This window comes from Delphinus delphis, chromosome 18, assembly GCF_949987515.2.
Source record: "Delphinus delphis chromosome 18, mDelDel1.2, whole genome shotgun sequence".
Classification (NCBI taxonomy): domain Eukaryota; kingdom Metazoa; phylum Chordata; class Mammalia; order Artiodactyla; family Delphinidae; genus Delphinus; species Delphinus delphis.
Genome location: NC_082700.1, coordinates 17,515,673 through 17,536,964, shown reverse-complemented (window position 1 = coordinate 17,536,964; position 21,292 = coordinate 17,515,673). Strand labels below are relative to the sequence as shown.

General features: G+C 32.9%; 1 long non-coding RNA gene across 1 annotated transcript in view; it reads right to left on the bottom strand.

Moving 5' to 3' along the window:
* LOC132413880 (uncharacterized) overlaps positions 1-21,292 on the bottom strand; it is an 85,175-nt gene that overhangs the window by 4,218 nt on the left and 59,665 nt on the right. Inside the window, exons 4-6 of the long non-coding RNA XR_009516845.1 lie at positions 16,269-16,350; positions 10,323-13,123; positions 7,381-7,617 (exon numbers count right to left, since the gene is read on the bottom strand). This is a non-coding gene — a long non-coding RNA (uncharacterized lncRNA). The remainder of the gene's footprint in view (positions 1-7,380; positions 7,618-10,322; positions 13,124-16,268; positions 16,351-21,292) is intronic.

Below are 21,292 nucleotides of genomic sequence, written 5' to 3'. Positions count from 1 at the left end.
GAGTGTACACCTTTTGAGTGTGTTGTCAAATTAAGAATACAACATAATTTTGTTCAGTTTGAAATAAAGTGAAATTTTGCTTAAAGGAAACTGGAATTCTTCAAATTGAATCCTTAGTTAACCTGAATTTGTCTCTTGCACTCTACTTCAAGAAAAAAGAAGTTAACTTTAAGAAAAATTATAATCAAACACCCTCTGGATGTTATGGCTTAAAACACATTAAACACTACTCTCGAAACTTCTATACTTATTATTACATAATACTTTATATGACTTGATCCTTACATAAAATTTAACAATATTCAGCATACTGTTTGATATACTGAAATATTGTAATTTTTATTAATGTTTTACAAAATATTCAAACAAGGTTTAAGATCATTGTAAACGTCAGTTAACTAAATCATCTGGTACTCCAGTGTCCCATTAATTCAATTAAATGCTTTCTTTATCTGATAAACATTAAAAGATTTCTTATTTTTCATTTACAGTGAGTGCCTCTCCTTCTTCAAGTTTCTATGGGGGTTGTTTTCCTTTTGTTGGCCATGTCTCATACAGTCAAGGTGACAATCTGACAAAAGGGTAGGAAAAACAAATCTAATTTTTTTTTCTAGAATGGAAAACTTAAATATATAATATCCAAAATTCTAAGGTGATAACTAAGGTTTCCACATAAATCTACAAGATTATTTAACTTTTTTTCCTTTGCTTTAATGAGTAATATGTCAGCATACAGAATTATTCATAAAATAAATACATTGGAGGCTGACTCTGTTCTAGGATTATAAAACTTTGGGACAAAACAGATCCAAGTTCAACCTCTTACTTAAAATTTACAGCTGAGGCTTGGAGAGAGCAATTTGTTTAAGGTCACACAAATTTAAGCCAAGCCAATTTTTAAGTATTTGAATAGGACCACATTTAACTTCTCTAGGATAGGAACAGTTTAAGCTTCTGTTTACATTGTCATTCCCCTGGCAAAGTAACCAAGCTACCTGAACACTTCTTTAGGATAATATTCACAAATTTTATTATACTGAATTATAACTTTTTATTCTGCTTCATTTCATGGTCTTCTAAACCAGGGGGAAAGCTTAAGCTTTCCTACATGCTCAATTGTCATCTTAATAAAATGCATTTTGATGACATTGAAGATACTAGTATCAGAGGCAAATGCCTCTGAACAAAGTGACTTGTTGAATGAATAGCTGTATACACATTACTGAATGAGATTCAAGTGATGGAAGTTTGTCTGAGACTTTAAAAATGAGGACAAAATGATAGAAAATAACTTACAGATTCTCATGTCTAGAATCATCAAATTAATCTAATGGAAATTTTCACTTCTACTTTATATTACTTGATTTTCTACAGTGTTCTTAATTCTTGTATAAATTCTGGAAGGAATCCTAATCCTAAATTATTTCTTTAGAAATGCCTATTTTATTGCAATTTCTTTTCCCTAGGAGCCAGTAACAGAACCAAAAACATAGTCTAAAAAGGATTATTTAATCTAAAAAAATTATTTTGTTTCTATGAGAAGCTTCATCTTTTCAACTGTGGGAAATTAAATACAAAAACACTGAGCATTAAAAGTAAACACTTTGAAAACACAGAGAAGGTTGAAAAGTTATAAGACTATTTGTCGATAACAGAATTCTAAAAATTCTGACTTACCACCATGTTAAATAAATTTATTAATTCATTCAATATTAATTTAAATGTTTATTGGATATCTACTCTGTGTCAGTTTAATTTTAATGTTGTTCTTATATGTGTAAGGAAATTATGTTACTTGAAATACATCAGGTATCACAAATTATAAAATTACACATTCTACACATGAATAAATTAAAATTATGAAAATTTAAATAGCACAATTTCATATAAAAAGATTATCATACTAAGACAGGAAATGAAACAAGATGAAAAGTAAACTTAGCCAAAAAAAGGAATTTCCAACAATTTTAGTCTTCTCCGTGGCAAGCAATTAGGCAGGCCTGGATTGAAGATGAGGTTATAAGATGATTTCATCATTCTCATGCTTCCTTTCATAGGTCTCTGGATAAATTCTATTGAGCAAGTATCTATTTAAAGCTAACTAATTGTTGACACTGTGCCATGTGTTGTATTTAGAATCTTGATGCCAAAATCCTATACTAATGCAACAGTATCTTAGGCTTTTTCCTTATCTAAAAATGAGGGTAATGAGTATTACTGGCAGTGAGCAATTAATTTTAGAAAACATCTTAAAGATAAAAACAATATTAGAGTAGCAGACATATCAGGTATATTATCAATGCATACATTTATTAATTATAAAACACCCAAATATTTTGTTGACAGGTAGGCCAAACCTAGTTTGGAAGGCATTAACTATGAAGAGCAACAGAGGCCACCATGTGAAATCGACCTGAGAGCAAAAGAGTATTAAGGCTAGAGCTTCAGTTAATTTGGGAATATACTTGGGTCCTCCAAACAAAAGTAGAGCCCGGAAGCCAGATGATTTCCCAATGTAGGACAAAGCATCTGAATGACATGGATTTAGGCAGGTAGGATTTAGAGGCTGGGTACTGTGGGTTCAGGAAGCTGGTAAAGTTCAGAGTCTGGGAGATAGCAAGAAAAGAACACAAATACAGTGCTAGGAAAAAAGGTCACACCGTACGACCTCAGTGCGAAAGATTAAAGTGAAAACTATTTCTTGATGAGGTAGAAACAGAGGCAGTCACAAATAGTTGTTCTGGTTGTATTCTTACATACAAGCTGGTATGAATTCATTGGCCTAAGCAAGGCTGACTTGGATTTTAAAAGTTGTCTTAAGCAATCAACTGTAGGGTCAGTCAGATGAATGATGAAGTGGGAAAAACAGCAATTAAATAATTTTAACCCTTTTAAAAGCACTTAATATTTTTTGAAAACCCTGAATCTTGAGATGGTAGCAAAGCTAACTGGAATTCCTGACCTCCATAGTGTTCTTGTGGCACTTCAGGAAGAACATCTGGGAAACAATTTCAATCTGCTAGAGACAGTTTTCCTGAGACTTACATAAGGTATATTGTCAGTTTCTTTTGTCTGTTACCTAGGAGATAAAACATGCTCTGTGAAATTTTTTATTCCTTAACTAATGCATCATCTCAGTAAGAGATAAAGAGCCTTCACAAAGACTTATTTCACATATAAAACTTGCTACTACCTGGCAAGAACTATTTCATGTTTCTCATTTCTCTTTCCTTGTGATCCTTCAATGAAACTGATATTTGTGATCTGGAAATTTCACCTAATTGATCCTAGGAGGATTCCATTGAAAAGATCTATCTTCTGGCTATCTAACAAGTGAGTTGTTTTGAGTAGCCATACTAATATTGGTATCAATGTATTCCATGATAAGGAAGGGATGTAACATAATACTGAGTGCTATGTGCGATCATGGGCTCTATTTACTATATCAGTCACCAAATGAGCTAAGATAGTCTGGGCTCAAGCCTATTAAGCTTACAGGTTAATCAGAGAGAAATAAGAAAAATAATCACAATATGATGTAACATAAGCAATAATGAAACTACTATAGGGATGATAGAACAGAAAAGGGAGCTATTAATTTTCTGTGTGTGTATGTGAAGTGGGTGGGAGGAGGTTGCCCTTCTGAGGCAATACCCGAGAGTATTTCTGAAGGCTCAGTAAGAACTTGCTACACTGCCTGCAATTGTTCTCTAAGACAGAATGAAGTTAATGATTTTTAAGCCTGCCAGAAGTCCAATTCTTTAAATTAACATAAAATACAAAGAAAATGGTATGTCTTATAGCTTAGGAATAGGTAACCTGCAAAATAAGTTTACAATTTAAATGTATAATTTGTCTGCAGCCTTTTAGTTACAAAAGGTTTATTTTCTCTTAGATTTTGATTAGCTTCCAAAGAGACACGTGAAGTGAGAGAACAATGCTGTTTGATGCTTTGACACCTTAAAAACAGTACAACCAAGTATGACCTATAGATTGTGTAGACTTACTCTGGACAATTAGGTGGGGCAGTTTTCTCAGGGGAGGACAATGCTACTAAGGGCTGACTGAATTCATATAGCTGCATGTATGTTCATGGACTACACATACATACAGAAGGACATGGACACATAAACACCCACATCCAGTGTTACCAAAACACACTTCTCAGAGCATGCCTCCTTGCAGTGGGATGGTAGCACCATCATGGAATATTTGAGAAGGTAATTTGTGCTTAGTATAGTACTTCCACATACAAACCTATTTTAAAGTCTTAACATTCTTTGGAAGGTATCACTATCATTTTGAGCATTTTAGGGCTTAATATTTAGTTTTCTCTCCCCTACCTTTTGTTAACTATAGGACAGAGGTTGTAGATATAATTATTAAGAGCATGAGCTCTGCAATGAAACTACCTGAGCTTGAATCCTGACTCCCCCACTTACTAGTTATGTGACATCAGGCATGCTATTTCCCTGTGATTGTTTCCTTACCTTATAACATGGGAATAATGACGTATCTCCCCCATAAGGTGGTTATGAGAATTGAAAGGATTTTTAAATGTAAAAGTTTCTGGCAAAGGACAATGTGTCAGCAGTTATTTCTGTCACTAATAGCACCTAAAGCTTGAGTGGTTTCCATATGTACTTAAAAAAAAATTCATCCACAACCCAAGGGGTGGTATTTAAATGTTTTGATTTGATTGATTTGGGTCACTTTCACTAAAATAAGCACTCAAAATAAATAATAAATATTTACAGGCCTATTTCCCAGAGGGGCAAATAAACATTAACAAATGTGCCAGGGCTGATGTTCCTTACTGTATTAATAATTCTCTCCTATCAAGAATCTCTATATAAATTTGAAAGAGAACCAGAGTAGTCTGAAAAGTACTTGAACTGTAAAAACTAAGAAGCCTGCATTAAAAGACGTCATAAAAGCTATCTTCTCAGCCAAGGCGTTAACACTTCTTAATCAAGTCTCAACTATGATTTAGGCTCAAAAGACTGGCAAAGAATATACAGATTATTTCCTGTTTATGTGATGACAGAATCAACTAGACCCAGTGCCAATTTCAGAGTGAGATTGATCTTCCTAGGAACACTCCACTTAATAAATAACTGAGCATCTACTATGTGTCTAGTAAGGTAAGAAAAGCTCCAATTGAAGCTGAATCCCCCCCTATATTTAACTACAGAAAGAGAATTCCAAAAGTGGCAATTCTAAGCCCAAGCTATGGCGCAGCAGTCTTCTGAAATATCCAAGCACCCTGGAATATAAGTATCAGAGAATGTCCCACTGACACTATGATTCAACTCTCTTCAAATCAAAACGGTATGATTAAGAATTTCTCTGGAATTGGTTCCTTCCTGTTAGTTTATCCAAATTCTTCAACTTTATTCTCCTCTGAAGTCTTAAGAGGAAAATGAAAACTTAATGATCCAGTTCTATACTGGACTTACCCAACAGCCTTGATAAAGTAATCTTTCTTGAAACCAAATGCCAACTTTTAAGTTTTAGTATTCAAAAACTATGTTCCAATTTCAGTAACTTATTAACATTTATTTTCATTATTTGTTTTCAGACAAGTGACACATACTTCTTGAAACCGTGATCTTGAACTTCTTAAGGGAGTACCTTCCTTAGATACTGTCAGTTCTGTTAAAATAATAGTTTTCAGTAAAAGCTGTGCTAAAACAAAAAATCTAGAAATATCCCTGTAGTTTCCTTTAGTCAAAACTTGTTAGCACAAGTGCGCTTATTTTAAAGGCAAGAATTTGTTCAAGCTGATGTATTGATTTTCATCATCTCAAATGATGTCTTTAAATCTTATTCCCTCCTCCGCCCCCATGTCATCGCTCTGAGGTCCTTGGTAAAGCAGTCCATTTCCATAATGCACACACACATCCATAGTCAGTAGAAATCCCTTGCTTAAGAGTTTATATTTGCATCCCTGAAACTCAATCTCCCCAGTTTTGCCCTTCTATATTTTGCAATACAGAATAAAAGTCTCAATATTGTTCTTTTTCAAGCAAGCTTCTTAATACCTCCACCCACCCCTGAGGACATTTGACATCTCATATTTTTTCAGTTCTCTGAATGCCCTCTGAAACTGGTTCACATCCATAGTCTGCATGTGTCCTGACATGAACCATACAAACCAAGACTTTCAATCAACAATGATTTGGGAGAACACGTGTTTATTAGCATATAGCAATAGTTTATCCTAAATAAATGAAGAATTTTCATGCTAGTTTTGAAATTTGTTGAATCTTTACCTAAATTCCAAACTAAATTATCCAATTTGACTACCCAAAAAACCATCCACAATTCTTTTTAAAAAAAGGAATTTAATGAATATAGAAATATTGTAAAATCACAAATTTTTTCCTGAAGAATATAACTATAAGGAACTTTTTAGAAAGAGTAAGTAATCAATTTTTAAAGATCCAAATTCCTTGGGTTTTAGGGGTAAATACATCTAAAGAGTTATATTCAAAAAACTGGTCTGATAGCTTTACTATTATGGACCTGAGGCTTTACTTTTGGGTGCTTTCCCTATTTTTTCAAACGATGCAATGCCCACTAAAATGGTGACAAAAGTGGCATAACAGAGGGTCTAACTTGACATCTGTACCATAGGTGAGTTCTGGTGACAAACACCCCTCTGAGTCAGATTTTTAGACTCCCAAATGTTTATTTGATTAGCCAAGTTGTCAGATTCTAAACCTGCCTGTCTAAAACTACTGTTAAAGAGGTTTAGTTAAATTATAAAATATTGAAATGTGAGAAATTGGTTGAGACATACTATTTTTACATTCTAAATGGGTCACTGTAACAGACAGGTCATACACTATGAATTTATATATGTGTCGTGTTTACATTTTGATAACCATAGCCATGTGTTTGAACTGAAATGTCTGTAATTAGTAAATGTTTTTTGAATATCAAATGTGAATTCCACAATTTTAGAACACCAGCTCAGCTTTTTGATAAATTTGATGTGATTATTGGGGTACAAAAGCAGCATTTCTCTAATGGTCCTAGATTTCCTTCAGCAAATCTTGAGCAATACATTTTCAGTAATTATTTTTCTTTCTCTCCCAATGAAAACCCTTCAATGACATCCCTTGCCTCAGAAAGGCTCTCAAACTATGCAAAGGTACGCTTGGGGATGACATGCAGGTGTGAAAGAGGAAGCCAGACGGTAAACAAGATGCATCTTCTCATGTACTCAAATTTACTAAAATATTTTGAGAAAAAAGAAATTTTAAAATGTATGCATTTTTACAGTAAAACATTATGGAACAAATGATAAAATTAGTGGTATTTTTTGGGTATACAGTTGACCCCTGAACAAGGGAGTTAGGGGAACTGACCCACCTTGCAGCTGAAAATCCACGTGTAACTTTAGAGTTTGCCTCTGTACCCGCGGTTCCTCATCCTCAGATGGTGTAGTATTGTAGTACGTATTTACTGAAAAAAATTAAGTGGACTCTCACAGTTCAAACCCATGTTGTTTGGGGATCAACTGTATTGTAGATAAATGTAAAGAAAAACCTTTTGAGCCAGGAGCATATCTCATATCTCTTTTCCAGAGGGTGATGTTCTTTCCAGTTTCTGGCATAGTCATGAATTAAGAAATAAATTTGTTAATCCAACTACACAACTAGAAGGAAACAATATACTGCTAATAATAGTTGCCATTGGATGGTAAAAATGTAATTTTTAAATAGAATTTTTTGCCTTTTTCGAGGTTTCTATGCCTATACATTATTTTTATGCTGGGAAAAATTAAAACAAACTTCATTTTAAACAAAAATTCTTTTAAGGTCTGAAAGTCAGTTTCACTGTGCTATTAAATATCTATAACTATAAAATAAACCAGATTTGTTTTTCTTTACAGCTTATTAATATAGTTTCAAAATTAAAATAGATACCTACTCCTTTTCTTATACTTACCTTTTGAGGTTTTGGGGGCTGGAAGACCGGGGAAAAGACAGCAAAACCTCTCAAGAGAGAATTCAAGAAGTGATTCTTGAATTCCTTTTCACCATTCCTTTGAGAACACAGAGTAGATTGCTCCCCTGAAGCTGATTTTAAAGTTATCTGATTTTTGAAATTACCTGTTCAGTCCTTCCCATGATAGTTAATTCTTCATTATCACTTCTAAATTTCCTGAACCCATAGGAACTTAGGGTTTCCATTTACAGATTTCTAAAGGAGGTGATTAAGTGGTGGTAAGGCTGCTGCAAGTAACTGTTTTTATTTTTCAAGGAGCTCTCTCTCCTTTTCAAAAAACAACCTCCCTCCCCCACTCACAAAAATCATACATGCTTATTTACCATAAGAATAAGTAAGATTTATCTCACATCCATAGTGAACCAGTAATAACATTTTAGCATATGTATTCTTTTAATGAGTCTGTTCACGCTATTTGGTAACCTTTTTTCACTTAATCATGAAGTTTCTAGCTCATTAAAATACTGATTACATTATTTTAAACAGCTGCATCGTATTCCACTCAGCATGTTATTTAATCAGTTTTTTATTATTGGACAGTTTAAAAACTTTCAATCTTTTGATATTATAAACACTATAATAAACACATGGATTACTTTTTAAATGAGAATATTAATAGCTTTTACAGTATTAGAAAATTGAAATAGAGAATCCAGTATTCTTTAAAAAAAAATTTTTTTTTCTCAATCATTCAGCTCTTTATTAAATGCCTTTTTATGTGCTATGATGCTCTAGGTCACTCAACTTTGGCCAGATACAGATCAACTATAAAGCTTTAAAATCATGATGCCTGGGTCCTACTCACAAAGAATTTTTTTAATTTGTTAATTCTTTTAACGTGCTAAAATCCTAGAAATATATTATGACTGGTCCACACTCTACTGTATGTGATATATATTTTAATATAACTGAGGAAAAAATCAACTATATCACTTGTCAGCATAAAATTAATATTTGAACTTTGGGACCTAATATTTAGGCTGGTGTTTTGAAGTTCTGGATATCTTAGTCCACTTGCTTTTTGTTCTTAAATTTAAATTTTTTCTTCACATTGCCAATACATTTATAAAAGGTTAATATGCATGAATAAATGAGATACAATTAATGATTAATGATAATGAATGTACTTCTCTGTTAAGTGAGAGAAAAAGGTTAAGAGCTACAGGTATAAACCATTCATAACATGGGAAGGAGGGATAATGCCAGACTGTTAAAGTCAGGAAACACTCAGCACACACAAGAGGTTTGACCTGCTTTTTAAAAATGTACAGGAATTAGTCGGGGGAGAACTGGGGTGGTGAAATGGCATAAATAAGGGCACAGAGATAGAAAAACAGACGGAGCAGGACTAGTTTGCTTGAAGAAAAATGGAAAAACTTAAGGCTGGGGCAAGATCATGAGGTCTAAGTTAAGAAGTCTGAATTTTATTTAATTAGCAAAAGCATGATGAAACAATTACAGGCAAAGAACTCTTCAGCTAAAATGCTAATAGGAATAAGTGAGAAAAATGGCAGCAATTCCTAGAATGGAGGAGTTGAAGACAACTGTGATTTGTTTGAGTAAATGACAAATGCGAACAAGTTCAGAGTGTCTCTTGGAGCTATTAGCTTTGACTACCTAAACTGAGCAAGTAAAAAACAATTTCAGACCAATCAAGTCACAATTCATAAAAACCTGATCATCACACATACACCTATTAACCATTTAAACATTTTGTTTATGTTCTAAATGGTCTCAGATGGAGGTTCTAACCTTGAGTGAGATCCAAAAAAATATTCTATCTACAAAGGTCACATAGGCTGATGCACATACAACTGTCAAGTTTCTCTTAAAGTAAGGAAAATTAAATCTGTACATTAAGCTAAGAACTTAAACAGCCCTAAGATCTGGCTCCTATAAACTTTTTGGGCTATGATTCTCCTTCTTGTATATTTGATCATAGCCATCGAGACCTTTTTGCTGCTCTTTTTGGTACACACCAAAAATATTTTAGCCTCAAGGTCTCTGTAGTTGTTATTTCACCTGCTTGAAAGGCTCTTCTCCCAGAAACCTAATGGTTTGCTCCGTTTTTTATATCTTTGTTCAAATGTCATTTTTGTGAGGCATTTTTGGACCACACTATTTAAAAACACATCTGCCTGCCTTCCAAACACGTTTAACCCATCCCTCCCACTTCCCTTGCTTTTTTTCTTCATAGAACTTATCACCATCTGACATACCACATATTAGTACTTATCAGTTTGTCTATTCTATTACCCATGCCTCACTCCCAAAATTGTAAGCTCATGAGGGCTGGAATTTACCTGTTTTGTTCAGTGCTGATCCTCAGTGCCAATATAGTAGAATAAATAAATTTGTAGTCCTCTCTATATAAATGCTTCAAATCTATTTTTAATGCTCCTTGTTAAACATAAGCCAGAAAAGACATTTATGGAAAAACAAATTAACATAAAAATCTGCATAGACTATGTTAAAATGTACAAATTCTCTTAAGAAATGACGTACTTAAACTTTCTTTACTTCTAACTATGGGACAACATTCTACTTTGTTGCTTCATGCTAAAGTGGTATTTTTAACTGATCACTTGAAAACTTAAAAAATTTATCCTATAGTTTAGTATCATATGCATTAAAGTCCAAACAGAAAAAAACTTTTAGTGGTTCTGTTAGAATTTATGTCCCTGAAAAATGTTACTTTCATAAATACAAGCATTCCCAAAGATTTTAAAATAATGAGATGTGGAAATAAGCAAACTCTGGAGTGATTTTAAAGTTTCTACTACTTCCTAAAGATATTAATCCATGCTAAGTGCTTAAATTATAAAATGAAGATATACAGAATAACTTTAATAACAAGTTAATCAAATTGACATTTAGTGTAAAGGTGGCTTAAAAATTTTTCTCAGCATAATTTCTCAAACAAAATCTAACCCTATAGCATAAGATAAATAGAAACAATAACAAGATTCTCTAGGCAGTTTACATTTTTTCAAAACACAAAAGTTCAATCACAAGAATATGATAAGTATCAGATTATTCAAAGTTCCACAGAATTAAGGGAGACCTGTACTCATACATATGCTAATCTAAATGTATTGTTCATGAAGTTTTTGCATGAATCCCATGGATTAAAAATCAAGAAATAGACCCAAAGAGAAATGATAAATGTTGAATTTAATTTCAGTATAATAAAAACAAAAACCCAGCAACTAACTTGTTACCTTGCACAGTAATTTTAACATAGTTTAAACTTATTTATTTTGCCAACATTTTCTTCATTGCAAATAGCCTAAAAAAAAAAAATCAGAAATCTGTGAGATCTATTTTATAAATAAACAAGGTAAGAACATAAACTCTTAAATTCTGCTGGAGAAATTAATTCTCCATTAAAGGGGCTCAAGCTATTAGTAATAAAACAGAAATTTTAGGAAATCCCTTGATAAGAGGTAAGAAAATAAAAAATTTTAGCTGGAAATGTACTGATGATGGTCTCTTACTTCTTCTCCCAGACATGTAAGTATTGGGTTGGCCAAAAAATTCCTTAGGGTTTTAAGTAAAAATAAAAGACACATTTTTCATTTTCACCAAGAATTTTATTGAACAACGTATTCGCCCTTTTGTTCTACTACCTTCTGTCATTTTTCAGGCAACTTCGTAATTCCTCCTTCCCAAAATTTTTTATCTTTTTGAGCAAAGAACTATTCTAGGTGCCTTTTATAGTCTTGCAGGGAATTTAAATTTTTTCCATTAAGAGAATTTTGTGAAGACTGAAGTAAATGGAAACCCGAAGGTGCAATGTCTGGTGAATATGGTGGATGAATCAGAACTTCCTAGCCAAGCTGTAACACTTTTTGCCTAGTTATCAAAGAAACATGCAGTCTTGCGGTATCCTGATGGAAGATTATACGTTTTCTTTCTTTTTGCTTCTTAAATTTATTCATTTATTTTTGGCCGCGTTGCGTGGCATGTGGGATCTTAGTTCCCTGACCAGGAATCGGACCTGCACCCCCTGCGGTGCACGGAGTCTTAACCACTGGACAGCCAGGAAAGTCCCAGATTATGTGTTTTCTGTTGAGTAATTCTGGATGCTTTTCATCGAGTGCTGATTTCAGTAGGTCTAACTGGGAGCAGTACTTCTTGGAATTAATTGGTTTTCTGGAAGGAGCTCATAAGAGGGGACTCCCTTCCAATTCCACCAAATACACAACGTCACCTTCTTTGGATGAAGACCGGACTTTGGGGTGGTTGGCGGTGGTTCATTTCACTTGCCCCACGATCTCTTCTGTTCCACATTATTGTACAGTATCCACTTTTCATTGCCCGTCACAATTTGTTTTAAAAACGGAATGTTTTCGTTACGTTTAAGTAGAGAATCACACGCGGAAATAAGGTCAGGAAGGTTTTTTTCGCTTAACTTATGTGGAACCGAAACATCAAAGCGATTAACATAACCAAGCTGCTGCAAATGATTTTCAAAGCTTGATTTGGATATTTTGAGTATGTCAGCTATCTTCCACGTGGTATAACGTTGGTTGTTCTCAATTAATGTCTTGATTTGATCCCTAACAACTTCAATTGGTCTACCCAACCGTGGAGCATCGTCCAGCAAGAAATCTCCAGCACAAAACTTCGCAAACCACTTTTGACAGGTTCGATCAGTCACAGCAATTTCTCCACACAATGCACGAATCTTTTTTTGCGTTTCAGTTGTGTTTTTACCTTTCTTGAAATAATAAAGCAATAATATGCCGAAAATATTGCTTTTTTCTTCCATCTTCAATACTAAAATGGCTACACAAAAATTCACCAATTTTGATGTTTTTTTTTAAATGCACTCTGATATGACAGCTGTCACAATACAACCTAACAAAACTGTTTCGAATGAAGTTAAAGACAACTAAGCGCTCACTACTAGAGCCATCTTATGGGAAAAAACCGAACGAACTTTTTGGCCAACCCTATTAATAACAGATCTAAATACTTACTAGAGCCAAATCTATCTCAAAAGTTTAGGACATTAATTTTTCTCCTTTTTGCTAATACTCAATGAGAAACAACACTTAGAATATAACTTTTTCCATGAATAAGGGATAGTAATATCCACCTGCAAAAGGAAAAAAAAATTGATTTAGAATGTCAACTTCTAAATAAATAAATACATTAACTTAGAAATCATAGTTTATTAAAGTATAATCTTGCTAATCCAGTTATGGCTAACCTGAACATATATCAGTAATGATACCTGGTGGCTTAAAAACACCTCTAATTCTATAACAATTAAAAGGTTACATAATTGACTGAAGAAAATCTTTACTGTTAAATATGGCATTTAGTCTATGATCAAATTGTCAATTCTACTTTCACATATATGTGATCTTAAGAGACTTGAAGTTGAATATAGTAGGCAAGCTGAATTGTTCAACTATTACGATTATCCCTCTGACTACCTCCTGAATACTTGCCTGTAGTCCTCTGAGTTAGCTCCAAACTCAATCCATACTCCAAGTAACAGATTTAAGATGCTCAATATTGGAATTATTTGGCATCAACTTAAACCTGAATGAAAAAGATTAGGATTTTTTTCCAAAGAAGGTGGAAAAAATGAAAGCTTAATATACACCCATATATAGTTATTTCTTCTTTGCAAAAAAATAAATGGCCATATTAAGACTAACATGAAAGGGTATAACTTTTATTTTACTATTTGCTCTTTGTGTTTCAAAATTACACAAAGATGGAAATATATTAACTCTTACAAATAAAACTTTAAGTCCTGTTGAGTTACCTAAATGAGTGTTTCATTAGGTACTGACAGGCTATTTCACCTTCTCTAATAAGAGACTGGAAAGAAGTTGCATACTGTTATAATGAATTTCAATGCAACAGTTTTTCTATACTTTCTTACTCTCCCAATATTTCAATTTTTCTTTAATCTATTCTCAGGATTGAATTAAGTAAAGTTTTTATTTAGCCCCAAATGATCCTTTTTCACATCTTGAGCACCTAGATATAAAGATTTATTTAGTACATATAAAATGCATTTAGAAGGCAAATTAGACTAAATATAATTTTCTAAAATCTGACTTCAAATACATTAAGGAAAACAAAAGAAAAAATAGAAATCTAATTCCTGGGTTCTTCCGGAAAATACTGGACAAACTTTGTAATTCATTCAATAAATATTTCTAAGTATCTATGCATTAGTTCCTGAAATATTCTCAGTGGAACCAAAAATTACCATATATTTGTTACGGTCTTTCATGAAATGGCTGAGATAAAATAAAGGGAACAGGCTAAAAGCTTGATGAATGACTTTTAAAAGCCCCAAGGCAATATTTCCATGGGAAAGCTGGCATTTGATTCTCGCCAATATGGTATACTACTTCTTTATTTTGGGAAAAAAATTTTGCTGGAAAAAAGTGAGATTGTTCTTAAAAATGAGAGCTTTGTCTTATATATTTTCTTTACCTTGAAATAAGAATTTAAACAGAAGATGCTCAAATACAACTCCTTAAATTACATCTGAAATACTTTTAGGGTTTCCAATAGAGACAATTATAATTGAAATGATTTGTTAAGAACTGCTTGTATTTTATAGATTTCCTGCTTGGTTACAACTGAAAGGAGATATTCCTTGTAGGAAATAAGACCAGGAGTATAGTACACTACACAACCACACTCTTATCCTAAACATCAATTTTTAGTTTAATGACTTAATTAAACACCAACAAATAAGGAATAGAAGGTAAAGAAAACATTTTCCTTCAAACTTCAATTAAATTAAAAAATTTTGACTGTTTGCATCTATAAAATTAGTGACTATCATAATAATTTTTGGTCTTATGCTAAAGTTAAATATTAGATATAAAAAAAAGCAAACAAGGCCTTCATATTTTTGACTTTACTTTCTAACGAAAATCTGTGGCTAAGGATTAAAAAAAATTTTTAAATAAAAACAATAAAAAACCAATATGATAGGATAAAGTCAGAAGACGTAAGGTTAAAGATCCTAATCTGCATGTGTAGCAGATTACTTAATTTGAGTTTCTGTTTCCTGAACTAACCAACAAATATACTTGTCATTTACAAGGTCTTTCCTACTTTTAAAGTTATGATTAAGTCTATTTTTGAGACACAGGATTTCAGGAATTTAATTCACATGTTTTGATACTTTCCCCTTTCCCTTATAAGAGAATATTTAGAAATATTACTAAAAATTATCCTCTAAGTTCTGTTCAAAATGTGTATTTTATAATGTACATTTATCTGTGAGATAAGCAAATGTCTTAATGTAATTTCATTTTACTAGAGAAATAAAGGGAAAACTAATATTTCCGTTCTACCTGAAGTAAAAATGGAATATTTAGACTGAATACAAATATGCATTAAAATAAATTTATTTGATGCTGTATGAGTTCTTTCAATAAACTTGATGGCATTCAACACAACCATTAAATTGCAATTATACTATTTTAATAAAAACATCTAAAAGTTAGTACTAACTTATTTTTATTGAATCATACTAAAAATAACAAGATTATCACTAATACTGAAAATTAATTATCAATAAAGCTGAAAATACATTGGTAATATTAATATACATTAAAATATGACTGTAGAGTATGGCCAACCTTACTTCAGCAGCACAGTTAATACTGGAGATAATTTTAGAAGTTTAACGCCAATATTTACGTGCTGCTAAGGCACTGCTGACATTGCTATCATAAGAGCTATGAATAAAAAGAAATATATTTTCTTCAGAAGATCAGATCCTTGTATTTTTGAGGCAGCACAATATGGCCTGCACCTTTTCAAAATCCACAAACCATTATGTGCTGCTACTTTACTCCAAGGTTTTGTTTTTTTAAACACACATTAGCACCTAAAGATACAAAAAAAAATTTCTTTCAGGAAAAGAGAGGGTAAATACATTAAAAAACCCATGTTTAAAGATTCTAACATTAACATAGTATGCATAATTAGTTATTTCTTGGAAGCTTTTGAGTAACATAATAAAACTTATTCCTACATTGAAAATTTAAGGAAAAGCCTATTATGTGCGAAGCACCTTGCTATAGGTTAGGAACACAAAGTTGTATAATATGAGAAAAATAAAAGCATTTTTTTCTGTGTCAACTTAATAAGTAAATACAATTAAATATTTAATCAAACTTTTGAATGTATTAAATATATGAAGTTATTTTTTCCTTTTATAAACAAACAGTGAATTCATAAAATTTGGTCTTTACCTTGGTAAAAGCATAATTTACAAACAGCATTTAATTCCTTGCAGTACACCATTCAAATGACATCTTCATCAAGTAGGTAAGACTTCATGTCAAGGGAAAAATAAGAAATGACATACAAGAGCTAAGTTTCAATAAACTTAAGCTAGCAAAACGCAAATATACTTTTAAAGGAAAAAAATCAGAAGTCATGTGAAATATTTTAATACTAAATACAGTAAAAATATACAGAAGGCCTAAAACAAACCAATTTTCTCTTAATTTGTTAAAAAAATCCAAATATTATTTTACCCTCAACATTTATCTATTAGAATAGTTATTGTTAGACTTGGATTATCACTTTATATAGGAAGTAATTCTAAAATATGAACCTTGGAAAAATGAGTTAATTTTGTACCCAGAGATGAGAAATAAAACAGGAACCCTGTGGCTCTTGATCTTCCTAGTCTCTTCCTGTCCCCACTCTTCACCAGGTAAGGAATTTTACTCCTAAACAGTTTCCACATACTCAGATGTTGGAATGAAATTTCTTCTCTCTCTAGAAGATACCAGAAAACTACCACCACTGTAGCTCAAGCTTCGACAACCTCTTTTATCGCAGTTTTCTTACCACTAAAATGGCTATGCTAAAGCTACACTACTTCTATTACAGAATAAGGGGATGTGCACTGAAATTTGCCCCTCCCTTCTAATATCTAATTGTTTATACAAAGCATAATTGTCCTATATCCCACATTAATTTTTTGTGAATATTTTCCCATTAAAAGTATATGTAGCTAATCTTTTCTTTTCTTTTTTTTGGCCTGCCGCTAGGCTTGTGGGACCTTAGTTCCCCAACGAGGGGTTGAACCCGGCCCTTCGGCAGTGAGAGTGTGAAATCCTAACCACTGGACTGCCAGGAAATTCCCATGCAGCTAATTTTCTATTTGAGCAACCAGTTTCATATCTTACTATATTATTGTCTCAAGTTTCGGCACAGTTTTTAATATGTAACCAAAATAAATGTTTGTAATGACTTGAGAAACACATATCTGTATTTATCAATTATATTAAGGAACTGTCCTTTTAGGCTACCCTCCCTGCTCGAACAGACAAAACTGTGAACAGATTTTCAAATATACATAATTTATATATGCACATTTTTCATTTAAAAATATTTTATTGAACATCTACTATGTTCCAGGTACCGTCCCAGTTGTTATGTGAGTCGGTATACTGGTGTACCAAACAGACATAATCCCTTCTCAAGAAAGAATCTAAAATCATTTAAATTATAAGACACAAAAACATAAAGCAAATAATTGTTCAAGACTGCGTATTTTTCTTTGCCCATGCAAAGCAGACATATACATTAAATGATTATTCTAAAATCAAATGGGTTATTTCAATTCGTATCTTTTTTTTTTTGCAAAATCTATATGTATCTCTCTATATACATATTCGGCAGTGAAAGTGCAGTCCTAACCACTGGACTGCCAGGGAGTTCCCCTAAATCTATAAATTTTAAACTAAGCCAAGTGTGCCAAACTTGAAAGAAATAAGTGTGAATACTGCAAAATACAAATAGTTTTATAAATCTTTAAAAAAACCTTCACAGTGAATGTCTTCACTTATTATTGTTTTATTTTTAAAAATTGTGGTTAAATATACGTAATATAAATTCTACCATTTTAAAGTGCATAGTTCTGTGGTATTAAGTCCATTTACTTTGTTGTGCAACCATCGCCACCACCCATTTCCAGAACCTTTTCATCTATATCAACTGAAATTGTACCCACTAAATACTAACTGCCCACTCCCCCAATCACCTCAGCCCCTGGAAACCACAATTCTACTTTTGAATTTGCCTATTCTAGGTACTTCATGTAAATGGAATCATACAGTATTTGTCATTTTGTGTCTGACTTTTTTTACTTAGCCTAACTTTTTCGAGGTTCAACCACGTTGTTCCATATATCATACTTCCTTCTTATGGCTGGGTAGTCATTCAATTGTGTATATTACTACATTTTATTTGTCCACTAATCTACAGACATTTGTTTTGTTTGATCTTTTGGTTATTATGATAACTGCTGCTATGAACATTTTTATAACTATCTATGTGAGTCCTGATTTCAATTCTTTTGGGTATATACCCCATTAGGCATCACTGGATCATACAGTAATTCTAATTTTTTGAGCACCTGCCATACTGTTTTCCAGTGGTTGTACAATTTTACACCTCCATCAGCAGTGTACAAAACTTCCAATTTTTCTACATCCTTGTCAAGACATATCTCTTTTTTTGATAATGGCCATCTTAATGTGAGTGAAGTACTATCTCGCTGTGGTTTTGATATTCATTTTCCTAATGATTAGTGACATTGAGCATCTTTTCTTGTATTTATTGGCCATGCGTATATCTTCTCTGGAGAAATGTCTATTCAAGTCTTTTGCTCACTTTTTAACTGAGGTTTTCTTTTTTTTTGTTACAGGAGTTCTTGATATATTCTGGATATTAATCCCTTATCGGATACATGACTTGCAAATATTTTCTAGGTTGCCTTTTCACTCTGTTAGCGTCCTTTGATGCACAGAAGTTTTAAATTTTGATAAAGTCCAATTTATCTTTTGCATAGGCCTGTGCTTTTGGTGTCATATCCAAGAAATCATTGCCAAGTCCAATGTCATGAAGCTTTCCCCCTATGTTTTCTTCTAAGAGTTTTATTGTTTTAGTTCTAACATTTAGGTCTTTGATCCATTTTAATTTTTGTATATGGTGTGAGGTAAGTGTCCAACTTTTCTTTTGGATATCCAGTTTTGCCAAGACCATTTGTTGAAAAGACTGCCCTTTTCGCATTTAATTGTCTTGGCACATTTGTTGAAAATCATTTGAACATATATATGCAAGGGGCCTGGGGCACCTCATTTATTTTCTTGGGCCTCTACTTTATTCCAATTGGTCTATATGTCTGTCTTTATGGCAGTACCATACTGTTTGATTACTACAGGTTTATATTAAGTTTTGAAATCAGGAATTGTGAGAGCTTCAACATTGTTCTTCTTCTTCAAGATTGTTTTGGCTATCTGGTGTCCCTTGAGATTCCATATGAATTTTAGGATGTAATTTTTCTCTTTCTGCAAAGAATGTCATTGAGATTTTGATACAGATGGCACTGAATCTGTAGACCACTTTGGGTAGTATTTCATCTTAATACTACCAATATATGAACATGGGATGTCTTTCCATTTACTTGTGTCTTCTTTATTTCTTTTAGCAATGTTGTATAGTTGGCAGTATACAAAAGTCTTTCACCATTGTGGTTAATATTATTCCTAGGCATTTTATTCTTTTTGATGCTATTGTAAATGGAACTGTTTTCTTAATTTCCTTTTTGGGTTATTCACTGTTAATGCACAGAAATCCAACTGATTTTTTGTTTTGTTTTGTTTTGTTGTTTTTGAGGTACGCGGGCCTCTCACTGTTGTGGTCCCTCCCGTTGCAGAGCACAGGCTCCGGACGCGCAGGCTCAGCGGCCATGGCTCACGGGCCCAGCCGCTCCGCGGCATGTGGGATCTTCCCGGACCAGGGCACGAACCCGTGTCCCCTGCATCGGCAGGCGGACTCTCAACCACTGCGCCACCAGGGAAGCCCCTCCAACTGATTTTTGAATGCTGATTTTGCTTATTAGTTACAACAGGGTTTTGTGTGTGTGTGTGTGTGTGTGTGTGTGTGTGTAATCAAGGTTTTTCTACATGTAAGATCATGTCATCTGTGAACAGAAATAATTTTACTTTATAAATCTTTGATACCTAAAATCGGTTCACAGCTGTCTGGCAATCTTGGCCCATTCATTCATTCTTCTAGAAAAACATCAGACAGGTGTCTCTTCTCTCTTCAAACTTCCAATATCTCCCTTTCATCTTCACTTTCACTCAAAAACCAGAAGCTATGAGAAGAGAATTTCTGCCAGTTTCCACCACACCTATCTACATACATGTATCTGTCCCCATATAACTCTTTCTTTGAATTATGGATGAACAATCACTGTTCATAAGACCAATCCCTTCCCTTTTATACTAGATTTTATCCTCTCTTGCTTACTTAAGGATATTCCTGTAACACTCTCCCCTACATCTTTAATTTTTCTCTGTATTGGATCATTCCTATCAGCAAACATGTTATAATTTCTCTCATCTTAATTTCATCCCTTACAGATTATTACTTTGTGATAATATTGCAATTTTATCACTGATGTTTTAATAAACGCTCAGAGAAAATTTTTTTCCTATTTTTATTTCTATTTTTAACTGAGACAAAAATCATAGCTTTCGATATGAAACCTGATAAATTTAAAATATTAGAAAACATTTATTTCCACATGCCAGAAAAATATGGAAATTCTTTATTTAAATGTATAATAAAGTGAAAGATTCCAGTGGAGCAATTCCAGAAATAGGGAAGGTACATCTCTCTTTACCTGTGTTCAACAGCAACAATAATCTCTTGAGCTGGTAAGCTTTGATTTTTCCTTTCCATTTATAATAATCTTCTACTTTGGGGTGCCAAAATAGGTTTTATATTATGCCTTCAGGAAGGGGTTATTTTAAACTCAAAATTTCTTTAATCTATAGACAGTTTCCATTGTCACATGATATGAAAATATTTATGCTACTTTGTTGTTTACACATATCCTTTATGTGTTACTAAATTACTTTAGATTTTTCAAATACTTAATTTTACTTTTAATCTGGTATTAACACAATTTATAATAGTAATTACTTTCTTCAAGTATGCTTCAAATTATGCACATAAACCTCTAAGGAGCTGGCTATATATAGCCCCTGGGCCACAGAGTGACTATCCTTGCTCAGGACAGTGGAATACTACACAAGTGGTATGATATATAGATATTATACCTGGAGAAAATAAAATTCACAGAAGACAGATTAAAACTTGCTTTTCTTTTACTTCTGATTTTTGGATACAAATGCTTAAAAACAAGGATTTTATTAACAAGATACATTTAAAATTCAGTGTTGAGAAC